This window comes from Choloepus didactylus, chromosome 1 (assembly GCF_015220235.1).
Source record: "Choloepus didactylus isolate mChoDid1 chromosome 1, mChoDid1.pri, whole genome shotgun sequence".
Lineage (NCBI taxonomy): Eukaryota > Metazoa > Chordata > Mammalia > Pilosa > Megalonychidae > Choloepus > Choloepus didactylus.
In genome coordinates this window covers 209,487,410-209,506,583 of record NC_051307.1, presented here as the reverse complement: position 1 = coordinate 209,506,583, position 19,174 = coordinate 209,487,410, and the positions used below count along the sequence as shown (strand labels likewise).

Below are 19,174 nucleotides of genomic sequence, written 5' to 3'. Positions count from 1 at the left end.
CTGGTATTGTGTGCAGAAATACTGGTTTGCTATTTCTTATTCATACTTAGAAGAAAAACAAGTATATGTTACTATCATATTTCCTTGCTTCTCCTTATTGGATTACCTCTTTGGTTCTGCTAAGAAATGCAAAACACAATCCAGTTATTGTGTAAATAAAACAGAAAATGAATTGTTACATGTGGGAAATAGCAAAGAAGACGCTGAATATCCCTGATTTTTCTGGTGTGTGGATTACTTTTGGGGAAGCACTTTAATGGAAATGCAAGCTCTCTCAGGTTCTTTTGGCCATGTGTTTGCATGAGTCTTGCATGTACTTTTTGGATCAGTGGGGAGGTTTGGAACTGCTTCAGGATTACTGGGGCTTTGAGTAGGTCTGTGGTTAAGGTGTAGGGCAGTGTCCTGAGAAGGAAAACAGTGTTCTGGACTGGATGGTCTTGTCATGGACCCGACTCAGTCCTGTGCACTTGACCCTTGGCTAATAGGCAGTTATTTGTTTGCCTCAAATCAAAATGATCACTTTGGCCACAGTGATGCAGATATTTCACATTAAAGAAATACCGATTTCAGTTGTATACAGCTTACCATTTTGAATGTGGAGACATGTGTATTTTCTTTTTCAAGGCAAAAACTTTAATCTATGCCATAAATTGGAAGTTTGCTTGTATTTCCTTTGAGGAGGCAGCTGGGAACAGTGTCTAGGGCAGTGCTGTGTAATACGGTAGCCACTAGCGACTTGTGGCTATTTAAATTTAAATTAAGTAAAATTCAATAAAATTAAAAATTTTGTTCCTTAACGATACTAGACACATTTCAAGTATTTAATATAACATGTGGGTGGTCTAGTGACTATTGTATGGCACAGGTCAGCTATAGAACATTTTCATCATCAAGTACTGGTCTAGAGTAGGGGCCGAGAAGCTATGGATTACAGGCTGAACCCAGCCTGCCACCTGTTTTTGTAAATAAAGTTTTATTGCCCATACGTCTACATACTGTCTATTGCTTTCTTGCTACAGCAGAGACCATATAACCCACAAAGCTGAAACCATTTACTATCTGCCTTTTATAAAACAAGTTTCCCGACCCCTGGCATTAGGATTCTGTGGGAAGATGGTTGAGTGGGTGGCTTGTCCTCTCCCCAGGTGTCTTACTCTGAACAGGGTCGGTTAGTTTGCTGACTCCTGTTCTATTGCACAAGTGTTTTTTCACTGCTATTATTCACACATTGACTGACTATTCCCACAGTTTGCCTGAAGTTGTCGGTTGTATCAGGGTTATTGATAAACTTAGTGTAATTGTGTTGCTGCATGTTGGGTAGAAGGGAATTTGAGAAGCAAGAGAGTCTGCAGAGGTTTTGCCCAAACAGGAAGTCAGGCCTCTTGCTGCTTCCTCACGGGAAGGAAGGAACGAGAAAAGTCGGTTTGGAAAGGCTTTTGTCCTCACTACCTTGCGCTGATGAGTGGTGGATTCCTGGCCTCTTCCCCTTTTCTTATTTTTCTCCCTTGTATTTTACCTCTTTTGAATTAATACACTCCAAAGTAGACCTTTACATATTTCATGAAAAAGACGGTGGTGACATTATGTGGATAGCTTCCATCCCACATTCAATAAAATGACCCAATAAATAGACCATGCTTTGAAGTAGGGAAAATTATTCTCCGTGTGTGGAGAAAATGAGATGATTTTATAGTCTTCTGCTTTGAAGTTGGGAGTGTGAGATTAATGATTTTATCAGCTGGAAACACCCAAGGAATTTTCTTTTGCTGTTTTTCTTCTTTTAAGATCTCTCTGTAAACGGAAACGGAGAAAGTTACCTAATGATGTCCATCTCTTAGAGGAAACAATTTAGGTTGAAATTAGCTCTAATTGTTGGATCACAGGCAAAGGGTTTTTGGCAGCAGGGTAGAATACATTAAAGTGATTTCCCCAGTCCTCGGAGAAGCAGGAAGAGGCAAGAGTCTCCCTGCCTACTGTGCAGGGGTTAGTCTGCGGACATTTCTGTAGAGGGGATATGTTATGTTTCATCATGCCCTGCAACAAAAGCCCTGAGTTTTAATTTAAATGAAAGATACAGTGTTTGTCCTCTGAGGAGGTTACATGGGATAGTTCCTTGCAATTTGATTCCTAGGTCATTATTGAAAGCTCCTGCCAAAACAGAAGAAGTCTCTCTTTAATATGAGAAGAGTCCTGCCGGCTTCTTTGGAATATCTGTGCCGTCAGGTGGCTTTGGCTATTCTTTTAGAACATGGTATACACGACAGACACCACTGGCATAATGGTTCATCTCTGTAAAGAAGGCTTTTGCTACCAGGGACTTTGCCCTGGGAAGGTGGTAGGGCAAAGGGTGGGGCAAGGGGTGGGAGGCAAGATGTTGGGTTTGTGGCCGTGCGGCTTGGCTGCTGGGTTGGTTTGTTTTAACTTGTACAAATGCCCAGACGCTCTTTGACATGTGTGCAATAAATCAATGGAATAATAATTACACACACGCACACACAGATACACCGCATAGTGCTTAACATAACATTTTATTTTTTAAAATAGCTTCAAAGGACCCAAAGGCCAAGTTTCTTATTTTGCTACTTCCCTTGATGTTTCCTACATACCAGCTTACCCCTTCCACCAACACATGATTCTACTGCAGTGGGGATAATAATGAATTGGCTTTCTTGAGCACCTTGATTTTTGTGGATTTCAATGAATAATTACAAACATATCCAGAAGTTTGGAAGAAGACCTAGAAATTATTCTGTGCTCTGAAGTATGATGTTATATGAGGAGCCCAGCATTTCACCATGGGAGTTGTGTGGACGTGCCTCAGCCTCCCCATTTATTGATCGTGTGATGTGGACAAGACATGTCTTGTCTTGACTGGACCAGGCTGATGCATCTGCACAGAGAGTTCTTTGACAATAGTAAAGAGTTAGAGGTATAAATTGTGTTTATCATCATTGGTGCTATTAGCATTACTAATACTATTGTGTATCAGAAACATCTGGGGAAGTTGACCCTAGATACTCTACCCTGTGTCTCTTGTTACAATCTGTTCTGTGTGTTTTGCTTTGTGTCTCCTTTGAATTTTTGAGTCTGCATTCATGCATTCCCGCATTCACAGAGCTCAGACTTTTATATTTAAATTGGATCACCTTTTTATGCCTTAGAATGATACTGAAAATGAAGGTAATATGAACGTGACCATCTATTTCATTCTACCCCCAAATTCAGAGATTTGTTTGTTTTCTGTCAAGTGCGCTTTTCCTCAGCCCAACATGATTTCCAAACTGCCAGGCATGGCAACTCTTGCATGCTTTTTGGAAGATGTGTTATGTGACAGTGGCACATAATGCTCACTTTTATATTCAGTTCTGTCCCAAATAGATCAGAGAAGGGTTCTACTTGTTTAAGAGTGAATAACAATGAATGCAGGCATTTTCTGTTCACTCAGGCAAAGGGCAACACCTCAGGTTAAGTCTGTGGCAGCTCCATAGCAAGGTTCCATAACATTTTTTGTTTAATATACTCAATCCATCTGAGAATCTCATAAAATCTATAGGCCTGCTCCCCAGAAGAATTCAAATTGTTATCTATGCGTTCATACTCACACACAGTAAGGTGTATAATCTCATGGGGCTCACAGATACCTTGAAGCATTTCTGTGGCCCTCATGTTGATGATCCCTGCCCTGTAGACTCATGCATCCCTTCATTTGATGTATGTTTCTTATTGTCTGCTATGTGCCACATGTGGTTCCAGCCCTCGTTGAGCAAACATTCTACTGGACACATGGGTGCACGATAGAGAACTGGTGAATAGGACATAAAGTCTCAGTGATTTCATTATCATTGGCTAGTAATAATTCCAGACAAAATCTTAATTACATTTCATTTTCATTCTGTTGTTTATAAGCAGGTAATAAATGAAGGAAAGAAGATACAAAGAAATAAATGTTTAGCTCCTTTGAAGTCTAAAGTATACAAGCTGTTCAAAATGCCCATTTTGTCTCTTATAATTGAAGGTTGTTGTTGCTAAGTGATTACTCTGATCATGTTGAGTCTTTGCATTTTGATTAAAGCTGATCCTCTTCAAGGGCCACACCTGGGAGCCTGGCTCTCCTTCTGCTGCTGGGTTGATTATTTCAGTTGTTATTGAGTTATACTTGACAATGCATCAGTTGACTCTCCCAAAATAGTCTGACTCCAGACAGACCCTTCCCTACACTTGTCTGAGTGAGTTTCATCTGAGGATTTTTTTATTGAGCACCCACGATATGCAAGATGTTGGATGAGGTAGGGACGCATGATATCAGGTGGCTGATGTTCTTTGTCTTTTTACATTTAATTTTATTCCCCAAACATCTTATGAGTATCATGTGACTGCTATACTGAGTTCCAGGAACTGTGGCTGTTTTCCATGCTATAATTAATTTCAAACTTGACTTATGAACTGTGATGTTGTTACAGAGGAAACAGAGGCTCAGAGAACACACACTGATGAGTGGCAGGGCCTGGGTTCCCGAGCTCTGAACTCTTAACCAGGAATCTAGCACTTTGCGTGAGAGTCCGGGTAGTTTGAGAGCTTCCTGTGTGTCAAGGACTGACACACATTATTTCATTTAATTTTCATGGCAAAGTTTTTGGCAAGTTTTATAATTCTGTCTTTACACTTGATTTCATTGAGGTTTCAAGAATGTTTACAAGGTTTAATGTGCTGGCTACAAAGGTGGATAAGAATGAATAACTCTGGGGCATAAATCCTCATAGTAACACTTTAAGGCCACAACAACCAAGAAAGTTGCCCAACCTAGGGAGGTTACCATTTTTCAGAAAGTCTAGAATCCTAGTATATTAGAAAGCATTCATTATATAATATTTTAGTTTTTATTTTTTTAAGATAAGTATATAAATAAATATATATGCACATATCTATACATATATATACAAAGATATGTAGAAAAAAGAGTAAAAGAATGGATAACAGCATATTATGGTATTTTCTCTGAGTGTTAGAGCCGCAAATGATTTTTAAATTTTTTACGATGAACTTATATTTGTAATGTAAAATAATTTTAACAGTGGTGGCGATGATCATTTCTTCAGGGAGGTCGTAGAAGGTGCTGGTGTAGGAGGAGGTGTTTTCTGAGCCTGCGGCAGCATCTTTCTGTCTCTGAATCATGGATGACTCAATGTGGTATTGCAACTAAAAAGCAGACTTGGGTTGCAGTTTTCAAGATGAATCATAAAAAATCCAACTTTTGACAATGAGGACGTTGTTGTAACATGGAGGAAAGAGCAAGTTTTATGTGTCTTTGTTTCTCGGTTTATTTGCGTTGAGGTGGGTCCTCTGCCCAATAATACGGTGAAGCCAGAACTCCTGGGTGTAAAGACAAGTTGTCCAGGATGCCCTGTGGCCTCCCAGGACTGTGGAAATAGAGGCTTACACTTGGGCTTTGCACACTATTACAGGTACTCAAGGAACTACTGTTTTTGGGGGACCCACACATTTTGAGCAAAGTAGTTTTTTAAAAAGACGGAAATAATATTGGCCACCATATATAAGTTGGAATTTAAGAGGAGTGATATTTTTTCTTAGAAACAACAATTTCAGTTTTCTGTTTCACCTCCTGCCATGGTTGACTGGCAAGCCATAAAGTTCTTCTTAATCAGTTCAGCCTTCAAAATGTCCTTTGTGAAGTAGATTTTTGTTTAATGCCTTTCATAATCACTGCATTTAAAATGGAGGCACTTTTAAAGAAAGGTTAGTAGCATATGACACAACCAACGTTTAAAGACCACAGACTAGCCCAGTGACATTTCAGAGTGGATTGTCTCACTTTCAAGACTTCCAAGGAATGTCTTTAAAATTCATAAATTAAGGCATTTGGTGAAAAAATATACAAAAGAAAGCCCTAGTGTCACTTGTATTTTTCCACTCTAATCCCATCATTGGTTTCACATTTTAAAATGTTTTTATTTGATGGGGAAAGGCATCATTTGAAATTTTTATTGATAACACTCTTAGCTGCAAGAAAAAGACATAAACTTGCAAAGCAGTAACTATCACGGTGGCCACAATTGGGAGGTCTGCAAAATGGTTTATTACCGGTAGAAAAAAATGTTGGGAGCCACAGTCGTTATAGGGGTCACCACCTCTGCTACATACATTTTATTTCTCTCCTTTTCCATTTTGAGGGTATGTGTGATGGCAGTGCCAAACTACACACTTTCCCCTCCCGTAACGTCTGGGGCCTTTGTTTTGATTCTCTCTTTATTAATGATGTGAAAACTTTGGGGTCACACAAAAATGAGCCAAGGTCAGGCTTTGTGGGCCCCAGGACGCTGAAAATGTCCTTGTATCTAGCTGGTGAAGGCATTGTTTAAAGGGGCCACATTTGCTGTCCTGAGTTCTTTAGCTGTTTTGAAGATTTTCGCTATCAGGGTAAACTTTGCAAAGCAGTCGCATGCTCTTGCCTTCTTAAGGTAAAACATGAAAGATTGTTGTAGGGGACTTAAAATGTGGGAAAGGAGCATCCCACGATCCTAATAAAAGCTTTTTTAATGCTTGTTGGATGCATTACCAAGGCAATTTTGGGACAATTAAAGAATGCAGGAAACTATAGACGTCATTTTGTTTAATAGGTCCGGAATCTAACACGTTTGTTGTTGTTGTTTAGGCTTTCTGAGAATACCTTATTGAACACTTTGTTAGTGTAAAATTGCTTTTGATTGCATAAACACAGGTGCTCAGCTTGAATCTTAACAAACTGTGAAATAGGTAGATGTCTAAAAGGAAATTCTATAAATGGTGAACATGGCTCTGTCAGCACACTAAATGGATTAGGAAAATTCATTGTCTGCCCTGTAACTGAACACCATTGTGATGCATGTTTGAGAATTAGTCCTGAAAAGCCAATAAAATGGAGGAAGAAAAGGAGAGCCTAGGAGATGTTGTGTGGGTCCCCCCACCACAAATGAATGTTGGCCAAGGGCTCGGAAAGCAGAGTGGCTATTCAGCGGAATGCCAAGAAGGACATATGAGCAGACAACACAGAATTTGTAGAGTAAAACCACAAACACCTTATTTTCCATTGTACTAAAATAATGATATTTTACAGTACTCTTTTTGTACGTAATTCTGCTTTCAATTTTATATTGTTACTGCAGCCCAAATCTCATTATATAAGTGTTCCAACAAAAATCCCCTTTTAATCAAAAACTTTCCAAGTCTTAACCCATTGTCAACTTATTTGAGCAACTTATCTTTCTGGTGGAACAAAGGAATTTGGCCCTACTTTTGGAGCTCATCATGATGGTATTTGACCTGTATTGCTAACTGTAATTAAAATAACTAAATCATTTAATTTTTTTTATATAAAATCCCTTCACCATCTGCATATGTTATGTTTCTGGTGAAGAGATAAGGGGTCAGAGCCCTTTATTTTCTTTGAAAGACAAAAATACTTATGTTTGGTTATGCATCTACTTGAAGAATCATTGTCTCTAATATATTAGGCTGTGAGTGAAAAGTGACAATATCCAATTAGCCAATCTATGAGAAAGTTTATGTCCACTGTTAAATGTTACTTACTGGTAAATGGTTTGCAGTGGGAAAATGTATTTTGGTCATGTGTGTGGGTAGCTGTCTTGCTACTTTTAAAAGGAGATGACAGAATTTAGGAGGAGGGAAATCCAACAAAACTCTCACTGACCCCTGAGATCACATTCTTTCTTTTTTAAGAATTTTATGGAAAACAGAAATTAAGTACTTCCATTCATTTTTTTCCCCATTTGGGGGTGCAGTTTGGAAATAACCAGATTACATTGTGATTATGTTTTCCTGACATTGTAGCCAGGTTTGTAACACTTGCCTCTATTCCTCTGGAAAAAGGCTAGCAGTGGTTGTAGTTGGGTTTCTTTACATATATTTACACAGCAAACCAGAATGTGAAGAGTGAAGTAAAATTCCAGTGCTTCTGCAAGAATATTTTACCTGTTTTCATGGAACTTTTTTCTTTTAAAAATTAAATTCAGATATTATTCCATACAGGCACACACTACCCGCTCCTATTTCTTTAAGGAAACAGGGAATACAGCTTAAGGTAATAAGTTGTGTAAATTAAGATCATTGTTAACCCTAGGAATTTGGTTTTATTGCAAATATTTCTGTCAATTCTATGAAATTTATTATATTGCGTTTATTTTTTATTTTATTAATTTTTAAAGATTTTCCAATATAGATGACTTCTTAAATCTTTATGATGGCAGCAGGACAACATTTGTTCCCTAAAATGCTACATGACAGTTGTTAATTTGAAGCTGAACAGATTGTATGTTCTGTCAAATGCAAGTAAGATCTGGTCAAATGTGAAGGAAAGGAGAAGATCTAACTACTCATTTCCTGAATGTGTCTCCTTAGTTCAGAGCAAGCAAAGGCGAGGTGTAAGGGTCAGCTCTTTCCATAGCAATGGCTGTCTTTGACAGCTCTTCCGAGAGCAGTACAGAACAAAGGGGAAGGTGGGGACGTGGTGGGAAGCAGAACTGCTTGGGGCAGCCAGAGACTTAGCTGCCCCTGACAGAGTGGATTGAGGATTCATCAAATCTTCAACCTCCCATTCCAATCAAAAAGTATGCACATTATTTTAAAGATTTAACTTGGAAAAACTTGAAATGTGTATATTTTGCCATATATGCACATTTGTGAGAGAGAAAGAGGTAGAGCACTACCATATGATATTATTTTTTTAAAATTAGTAAACCAAGTGTACAGCATCATTTTGCTAAATTTCATTGTTGGATTTCTGGTAGGTTATTTATAAAGTACTTTCTGTATGTTAGGGATGGTGTTAGATGCTGAGGATACTAAGATAAACGAGATAAATGATACAACACCATCACAAATAAAATGATTATTAATAGAATTTTAAGAATTAATTGCAGTCCTTTCTGTCTGTGAGTGTGTTCTGCTAGGATTGATTAATGGAAGGCTCAATCTAGTGGACCATTGGGTGATTGACAGGGCAAGCTCTTAAAGGCCTTGGGCATATAACAAGTCTCTGGTTAAGTACAGGGACAGCATTAACCAAAAAGAAAGCTTGTTTTAATGCCTAGAGTCATTCTCATCCACAAATCCTCAACATTTTAAGGGTCACTTTCGTGGGCTAAAATCTCTGATACAGGTTGTATAGGACCTAAAGACATAATTCCATCCTCAGGGACTTTGTGGTCTAGCTGGGGTTTTCATTACTGTGCCACACTTGTCTATTTATTTTAACCCTTTTATGGCTTAATATTTACATAGAAGGAAAACTGCAGTTTTCACTGAAGTATAAGCTTTATGAGAAAAGGACCCATGGCTTGTTTAATGGAGTATGTGAGCTCCGACAGCAATGCCTAGCACAATATAGGAATGCCAAAATATTTGTTGGATGCATTAATGAACTGTTACTCTTGTGTATCATTGGGGTTGTAGTGGGGGGACTAAGGAAACATCTCATGGTAGAGGTGAAAAATTTGCATTTAGGTGATACTTTAATGCTTGTACTAGAAGAATATGTGGGTTAACTCCTCTGTAACTCAGGTGTGGGGAAAACTTGCCTAACCATGAGCTAGATTTTGTAGCAATAATGCCATCAATATTATAAATTTGATGATATAAAATAAAGAATTTTTGGATGGCAAAAATGATCATAGACAGAGTAAAAGACAACAACTTAGGAGAAATACTTGCAAGTTTTGCTGCAGATGAAGGGTTACTGTTCCTAATAACCCTGTGGAATAATGGGCCTGATATATAAACTCAGTACAAAGAAAAATAAATATAAATAGTGCCTGATATGTGATGTTCAACTTCACACGTGATAAGAAAGATGCACATTAAGACTACACTGAGAAGTCATCTCTTTCTTATTAGATTTGCAAAAATTTTAAAGGTTTGAAACAGCCTCTGTTGGCAAGACTGTGGGGAAGGAAGCCTTCTGCATTGCTGGTGGGATTGGAAAGTGGTACTTCTCTCTTCAGAGTAGAATTTGGTAACATCTAGCAAATTACATGTGTTTACCTTTGACTCAGCAATCTCAGTTATAGTAATATATCCCAAGTAGACACTGGCAAAAATACAAAACACCCAAGACTATTCATCGCAGCACTATTTGTAAAATAAATGACTGTAAAAAAACAGATGTCCACCAGAAGAGGACTAATGGAATAAATCATTATGACCAGCAAAATGTAGTACGATGCAGCTGTGTAAATGATAAAGAATATCTCTATATACTGATATGTGGTGATCTCTAGATATATTGTTTGGTGGGAAAAAAAAAACCCAAGGTGATGAAAAGTGTATGGACTATGTTATGGTTTGCATAAGAGATTGAGGGCATGCAAATACATATGTGTATTTGTGCAGGTATGTATGTATGTAGTTTCTTAAAAAAAATTGATGGAAAACCATAAAATTTTAAAAAAGAGGGTTATTGGAGAATAAGATGGAGTTGACAGGGAGAGAACGTAGAATTCTTTAAGTATATCTTGTTTTATAGATTTGGCTTTGCAACCATATAAATGTTTTACATAATTATAAAGCAAAATGGAATCCAAAAGGCAATTTCTAAAAAGCTAAAAGGAAAATGAAACAGATGAACCTATCTGTGTATGTAGTGGTGGTACCGACACAGAGAGGATCTAATGCAAGTGAGTTTAGAACAGTACTTTGAGGGCTCCGCTCTAATTGCATATAGCCTACAACAAAGAAGAACTGCAAAGAATTTTAAACTTTTTTCAGTATTTATATTATTGGTTGTAGTATGGCCATTTTTATTCTAGGACGGGTGAATGTGAAGAGTAGGATAAAATGAATGAGTGTTTCTGTTGATGTCATTAAGAGTTTGGATTTTCAGTATGGAGGAAAGGAGATATGGATTCAAGATCGATGAGGGTAAGTGAAAGCACTGTAGTCCTAGACCTGGATTGGCATGCCAGCATGAACTCATGGTGTATTTTTTAAGGGCCATTGTAGAAATGGCTGATTTCATGTCTGGGGCAGGAAATGTACAAAATGACACCTGAAATGTCTTGTCATGTCAGAAAACAAAGTAGCTTTCAAAGATACCAGGGCATGTCAAAAAGACCCAGGAGCCCCATTGGCCAAAGAATTTCAGCATCAGTAACTCATAAAATACAATTAAATCCAGGAGTTCAGAATGATAATTATTTTTTTTTAGAAAAATCTCCTTGGTAGATTCCAGAGAACCAACTCATTTTCATTTTGAAACTGGTAAATAAAGGGAAAGAATTGATTATTCATCATAATTTTTATACAAATTATACCTTTTAGGTATAATTGAATTACTTAAGGTAATCAGAGAATTCACGAGAAGATTCTTTTCATGGAACTATTCCAGCTAATACATGAAGAAGGAATGGTAGAATTAGAATATCACTATTTTACAACCTCTAATGAATTAATTGATCTGGGGATTGCATTTCAGTGGATACCACAGCAAACATTAGGTGCCTCCTGATAGAAGCATGCACTACTGCTGATGAAATCATCTTACCAGAAAAATCAAACTCGAATCTTACTGGAAAAGCAGAAGACAGAGAGGAGCTAGGTAAACAGCCCCACAAAGATGCAGTCAGCAAGCTCCTGACTGTGGGAATCTCTAGTAGGGCAAATGACTCTATCTTTTTTATTTTTTTTCAAAAACAAGAAAAATTTTTAAAGTAAAGGGGAAGCTTTAGAGTAAAAAGAAAGTTAAGGGACATGTTAACCAATCATAATATATTAATCTTATCTGGCTCTTGATTTAAATAAACAAAAAATATTAAAATTATGACCCAGCTAGGGAAATTTGAGAGTTGAACTGATAATAAGGAATCATTGTTAAATTTTTCTTAAGTGTGAAGATAGCTTAAAAAATAAACAGTCCTTTTAAAGATACATACTGAATTATTTACAGATGAAATGATATAATGTCTGGGATTTGCTTTAAAGTAATTAGGAGGTATGGGGAAGAGTAGTTGGGGTCACAGATAAAACAAGGGTAGCCATGAGTGGATACTTGTTGAAGTTGAGAAATGGGTACATGGGGATTTGTTGAATTATTCTCCCCACTCTTGTGTATGTTGATATTTATTTAATAAAACATTAAAAATAAAATAAAACAAATGAGGCAGTGGCCTGCATGGTCTCTTCAAATTTCATTCCCAGTAACGTGGATAAGCCACTAAAATCTCCCACCTACTTGGGACTTACGTATTCCTTTATATAGATGCTGTGGTTAGTTATTCTAAACATGACGGTGAACATGAAGATGATTTCAGACCTGTTACTGAATCAACTAAAGTACACTTTTCAGAAAGAAAAAGGCTTGTTTTAACTTGTAGTTTTCTAAGTCATTGTTTTTATGAGTGTGAAATTTGGATGTAGAATACCTAAAAGAAGCATTGGGAAATCTGATATGGAAGCTGAATCAATTGAGCTTTTTATGTTGAAGCTTTGGAAATCTTTGTTCAGTCTGGCCAATTGCTGTAAAGCTTTGCAGTTGGCTAATGTCAGGGACTTGCTGATGACTCACTCCTTTCAGGCGCAGTCAGTCCTCAGTATCTTCCCTGGAAATGGCTCTGCCTGCCGGGCACAGAAGAGGGCCACATGGTATTTGCTTGACATCATTTCTTTTCCCCACATTGGTGGGTATCCATCACGAGGGGATCTGATTTCTATATTACTCCCCATCCAGAAAGTTGGACGACTTTATTTTGCCTACGTATGTTCGTCCAAACATAATCTTGCAGTCTGGGTGTTTTCTGATTAGTAAAACAAAGTCAGATCAGGAAATCATAAATACTTATGTAGTAAAAAGAGAAAATATATAAAAGATGGAATACAGGTCATAAGGCCTTGTTAATTTTGTTTTCTTTTATTCTTTCTCAGTGCTGAATCTTTAGAAGTCTCTTAAATGCTGCAAAAGGAGCAGCACGTTCAATATGGGCCAGTGGGTGTTTTGTAAATTGAGTTTATCTAAATCCCAGTCTAGAAGAAGTAAGCCAGTTTTCTCTAGTCTTTCTCTGCGAAGTGAATTTCAAAGTAATACCATATGTTAGAGGAAATACAATAGAGCTAAGATCATTGTAAGATATCTTAATTTAGTGTAGAGTAAATCTGCAAACATAAAAAAGAAAAGGATGCTCCTTAATTTAGGCAAGATTTGAGGGACAATTAAGACATGGGCAATTGGAAAGTATTTCTTCAGTTATAGAACTTATATAGATAAGTTCATGGCAAGCTCATTTCCCATTTTTTTCTTCACTTTTGGATACAGTTCTCATTTTCATTTCTTCCGGTATCTTTTGGTCCTCTCAGACATCTATTCCTGATCGTAATCTCTTGATGTGTAGCCTCGTCACTTTCTCTGCTTTCCGTTAGCACCGTGCTTAACCCTGACTTTCCAGAATCGTTCTCTAACCCCATCGAACGTTTCTTGAGATGGAGTCATCTTGGCTTATTTTTTTCTCTTTCTTCAACGTCTAGTTTTTCTTAGTTCCCTCTCTCTAACCATTATAGATGAAGATTTATTACAGAGACTCTTTACAAGGTTTGGGAGTGTTTCAGAGGCCAGAATGAAGATCCCATTGACAGACCACAATGGAAAAGTGAATACAGCATTGCATTTATTTTCATTTTTCTTAATTCTTTGCTATGATGCCAATCTTTTAGAGATATATTATTATATAAAGCCTTATGCTGGGCATTGTACTCTCTACAAACTGAAATTTATAGTTCAAGCTGGGAATGTCTCTAAAACAAATTGTTCTTATTTTTATTGGCAAACTAATGCTTTATATGGCTGATTAACATAATTAAAGTACTTTCCCCTAGGTGCTTGTAATTGGAAAATCAATAGAATGAACTTATTAATGACATCAATACAATTTGACACATTTTGCAAACAGGAAGTCTTATGTATCATTAAAATGAAAATAGTAGCAGATCCCGTTTATTAAACTTTTACTAGTTGCCAAACCCATTTGTGATGTCAAACAATCCTCAAATCAATCTTACCTTCTAACCTACAAAGTTGGTAATATTCTGAGGTTCCCCCTTATTTTATAAGACTTTTGTATGTGTAAAGTGGTCATAGTTAGGATGGATTTTAACCATCGTCTGTAACACATTTTGACAGAGAACCCCCAGGTAAGTTAGATGGCCTGCCCTTGCCCTTAGGAACTCCCCATGTACAAACCCCAGACTAAAAATAACACCATGGAAAAAGTTCAATAATAAAGGCAGAAACAAAGAACTATAACAACTAGGGGATTAACATGACCGTAGGGGTAGGAGTCAAGGCAGGAGTTACAGATGAGGGGTCCTTTCAGGTGGATGCTAAATGGTGAGAGTATATGCCATCACCATAACAGAAAGAGCTGGGGAGAGGGGGGTATTTACAACAGAGGAAATCACATAGAGGGTGAAAGTGTGGCCTGTTCAAGTTCATTGTGACTGTAGTGCCCTGTTTAGTGTGTGGGGCAGGGAAAGGGGGGATCGAGGTAAGTAGCAGACGGAAAGAAGAGACAGGGCAGTAGAGCATAGTGATTCAGTTCAAAGCATTTTAGAGTCAGAAACAAGCCTCTGGTCTAGAGTCCCAGGTCTTTGTCTTCCTAGCTCTGTGTTAACTGGCAATTTGTTTATTCATTCATTCAACCAATATTCATTGATGTTGCCTATAAACCAGGCATTATCCTAAGTACTGGGGATAAAGCAGTGAATAAAAAGAGGCAAAAATCCCTGTTCTCATTGTACTTATATTCTAGTGTGTTTGTGAAGGAACAAACAAACAAATATGCAAAGGACCATTAATAGATAAGGTAATGATTCCAGGTAGAGAGCGGAGCGAATGTCCCTGGCTTAAGGCAGGAATGAGCTTGGTGTACCAGAGAACAAAGAGCAACTAGTGAGGATGGAGTAGAGTGAGTGAGAGGAGGGTGGGAGTGGGTGAACTGGGAGAGATGGATGGAGGCCTTGTTGACCACAGCAAGGAAATAGGATTGTATGCACAGCGCAGTGGGCAGCCATGGGAGGAAATAAGCAAGGGGGGTGGACTGTCTGATTTATAAGGACCACTCTGGCTGCTGTGGGGTGGATTCTGGGAGACCACTGCGGTTGCCTGGTAAGGGGTGCTGGTGTCCTGGACCCTGCGATAGTGTGGAGTTGGAGATAAGAGGATGGCTTTGCCGTTAATTTTGGAGGAATATGGGGGGTCAAGAAAGAGAAGCATTAAGGACAAATTCTTAGGCTTTTTTGGTTGGAGCAACTGGATGGGCAAGTCACTTACCTCCTTGAACTCCAGGGGGCTGTTCCAAGAATTAAACAAGACAATAGGTGTACGTAGAACTGTAGGCAAGTTCAGCAAATATGCTTTGTATTCTCTTGGAGTTTTTGAACTGGATGGATGAAGATACAAAACCCATAGAATGGTAGAGAAGTTGAAAGAGGGGCAAAGAGACAGCAGCCAGCAGAAGCCATGAGGCGGAGAGAGAGGAGGGAATTGGTACTAGCAGTGGAAGCAGTGGCAGAAAAGAGATTGAAGTATAAGGCAATGCACGTTCCCCCCTCTGAGCCCCCTGATCTTCTGGGACTTCAGGAAGGGAGTTTTCCTTCTCCCATGACGTGACCGTATGGTTGCCCACGGTTTGCGGGGCCTCCTTGTAACCTCCAAGGACCTCTTCACCTAGAAACACCAAACATCTCTATTCACTCCAACCTAAATGAGCCAAATATGATAACTAGACTACTATCTTTGTTTGGAGAACACATCTTTCTAATTAAAAACAGATTTTTATTTATTTTTAAATTATAAATAATGTAAAACTACATTTGCATTGTCAAGTTGTTTTTACAGTAGAATACACTTTTTAAAAAAATCTAGAATCAATTCCCTTTCTATCTTTCTGAACATTATTAAAGTTGCATTCCCTTCCCAAGTATCGCCACCCTTGTCATTTGAAGGTGTATTCTTCTGGATAATTTCCTAAGTAGCTGTATTCTTGGTCTACACATACATTCATTCATATATAATGTGAAATAATATATATGTAATTTTACACTGGGGAGATTTTCCAAACACAAATAACAGCATATTGGACATGAAATACAATGACTTACTTTTTTTCACCTGCCGTGTCTTAGAGGGTCTTTCCATGACACCACCCGTGTACCTGACTCACTTTCGACAGCTGCCCATTACTTGCCATACCATGCTTTAGTTGTTCATTCCCCTGAAGATGAACAGGTAGGTGGTTTCCAGTGCCTCTGCTCTTACAGACTTAATTTTAAAGGCTGGGCTACATTACTATGCCCTTTCACTCGTTCAAACAAAACCGAAGCAGTCTTGGTGAAGTCCTTTGCCACTTGTCAGTTCTCCAGTGGTGCTTCTCGGCCCTGGGCTGAGCTGGGCTGAACTGCAGATGGAATCCATGGGCCTCGTGTGCAGGGTGGGTCAGGCACATGTGGCAGCAATTTTCCTCATTTTCTGTTGCTGCAGGGAGGAATTAGAGCTGCTCAGCCTGGTGAGCCATGAGCATTGTGGTCACCTCAAGAAAAACTCCAAGTAAACTACCCTGTTTACATTAACACCTAGTAAAAAAGAGTATATTAGCTCTGCTAAAATAATCTTCTCAAGGGACAAGTTTAATGAGACTTTCTGAATTAAATGTAATAGCTTTAATTAAACATGCAAAGGATAAACAGTATCTTCAAAGTTCTGCCTTAAGAAGTATTGACTGCTTGACTCTTGAGAAACAAAAATATCTAGCTGCATTGAATGCCTGGACTATTGATCTTGGAAAGTTAGAGCACTTGTATCTTTGAAAGTTAAAATAAAAACTTAAATCATAGGGAAGTTCATAATTTTATACTTTCTGTGTGTAGGTACTTGTATGCCACGTGTATCTGTGAAGAGATACACCTTTGTTTTAGAGAAAGACATTGTAGTTGCTGAAAATCAGTGAGTGTTCTGGTTTTTTTTTTTTAATTATATTATAACTATATATTTTGCAAATACTCTCAAAAGAAAAGTCATAAGACAATACAAATGCTTAAGCTCTCTGAGTTAGTTTCAGGGAGATGGGAGGCTGAAAAAGAACAACTTGTGCATGCTACAGACTTGATAAACCTTGTCTTACTACGATTTTACAGCAGTCCTGTAAAATAGATGATATTATGCCCATTCTACAGTTGAGGAAACTAAGGTTCAGAGAATAAATATTCCAAAGACATACAGTTAAAAAGTGGTAGTGTAGGATTTTAGGTTGACTTGACTTCACTGCTCTTTCAACTGTATGATTCTGGAATCATTTTTTCTTTTTCTTTTTGGTTTGTTTGTCTGTTTTATCTTTTAGATTTATCGATATTTTGCTACCAGGAACTGAAGGAACCTTCTTCCTTGTGGTATATAAAGTATCTTAGTCATTATATTCACTGGAAACCATGACTCTGGAAAAGACATTTAGGATAGTTATCAGAGGGTCTGGCAAACAAAATGGTGGCCCTCTTTTACACGGTAGTTTGCCGACCCCTGCCCGTAACCACAGCACCTGGTCTGGATGAAATAGTTGCTAAGATTTTTGCACAGGGATAACTCTTCTCAGGTGCCATACCCCATTGCATCACATGATACTAAGATCATTCCAATAGGAAGCACTCTGAGATGTGATCCATCACTGCCATATGTATTGGGAGCTGCTTTCTAGAAGTCCTGCTCTTTTCTTCTTGCCCTGTCCTTTACCTTGACATTTACAATCTCCCATCTCCTCTGTGTGTATGTGTGTGTATAGTTTCTAATTTCAACACTACAGTTTCTCCCTTCCCTCCCTCCCTCCCTCCATCCCTTCCTTCATTCCTTCCTTCCTTCCTTCCGGGTATCCTTTCCAAAGAAACTAAATAATCACTCTCTGCTGCCATTCTACTGAGTGTCCATGTAACCCAGTGGTTCCTACATCAGAGTGGCAGAGTCCAGGCAGGTTTCATAAATTAGAGAAGTCAGCTGAGTGGGGACTGCTGTACACTGCAGAGCAGAAGCCAGATCTGAAACTTTCTTTCTCCGTAGGAATTAGTGGCCTACTGCTGCCAGATCTTCTGAATTTTTAAGAGAAGCAGGACATTCAGACTTTTGGGTAGAATATACTTCTCTCTCTCTCCGTTTTAATGCTGCCAACTAATTAAAAAATTATTTGTAATAGTGTGCTGGCCAGAGACATCCGTGAGACCATACTTGGAATCTCTTATTAAACCAAAGAAAATTTTGAACTTTCTTAATTTTGAAGATAATCATTCAAGTCCCTGTATATTTACTTACATTTTGGCCAAGTTAGTCCTTTATTTGGTCATTTTATTTCCCACAAATACTATCCCTGTCCTTGGATAGCAGTTCTTCTTAAGGGCAGGACTTGGGTATCAGGCAAATCTAGTTTGAATTTGAGATCTGGCATGTAAGAATTTTGTTTTCTTCAACAGGTCACTGCAACATGATGAGCTTCCAGTAAAAGGTATCTACTAATCCTCTGTCTTAATTGCTTTGTGGTTCAACAAACATTTTTTGAGTGCCAACTATGTAGCAGACACTGGGTTGGGTATTGGAGATGCTACAGTGAATAAAACTAGACTTGGTTCTGGCATCCCTGGCCCTTATTGCCCAGTGGAGGAGAAAGATTTTAATCCAATCATCTCAGTAATACAGGTATAATGAGAATAGGAGCTAAAGTGCTCTGTGGGAACAAAAGGTGGCTCTAGGATGGGATTCTTGGAGAAAGAGATGCTGGATCAGAGATCAGAAAGATGAATTGGAGTAAACCAGGTGAGAAAGGGGGCGGACTAGCGTTTCCAGCGAAGGTCCAGCCTGTGCTTCCTTCTCAAGGCATTGAAATCACTGCTGTAACTTACCTAGATTAAATAAAGATCTGAACCCAAATCAGTTTTACATGGTCCCATTTAACAAATATTCTCACAGAGAAACACAAAAGCGTCATTGCTTCTCTGCAGCTCTTAAACAAGATACCCTTTGTCAAGTGTAGTAAGAGCTGTGTCAGATATTATGGCCTAGGTTATGCTGTGGTAACATTGAGAATCTCAATGGCTTAGACACAGGTCAACAAACTACAGTCTGCAGGTCAGATTCAGTGGCTTC

At 38.3% G+C, this 19,174-nt stretch overlaps 1 protein-coding gene across 8 annotated transcripts in view; it reads left to right on the top strand.

The window, feature by feature from the left end:
- ERC2 (ELKS/RAB6-interacting/CAST family member 2) overlaps positions 1-19,174 on the top strand; it is a 1,046,379-nt gene that overhangs the window by 395,361 nt on the left and 631,844 nt on the right. The gene's annotated exons all lie outside the window — the stretch shown is intronic.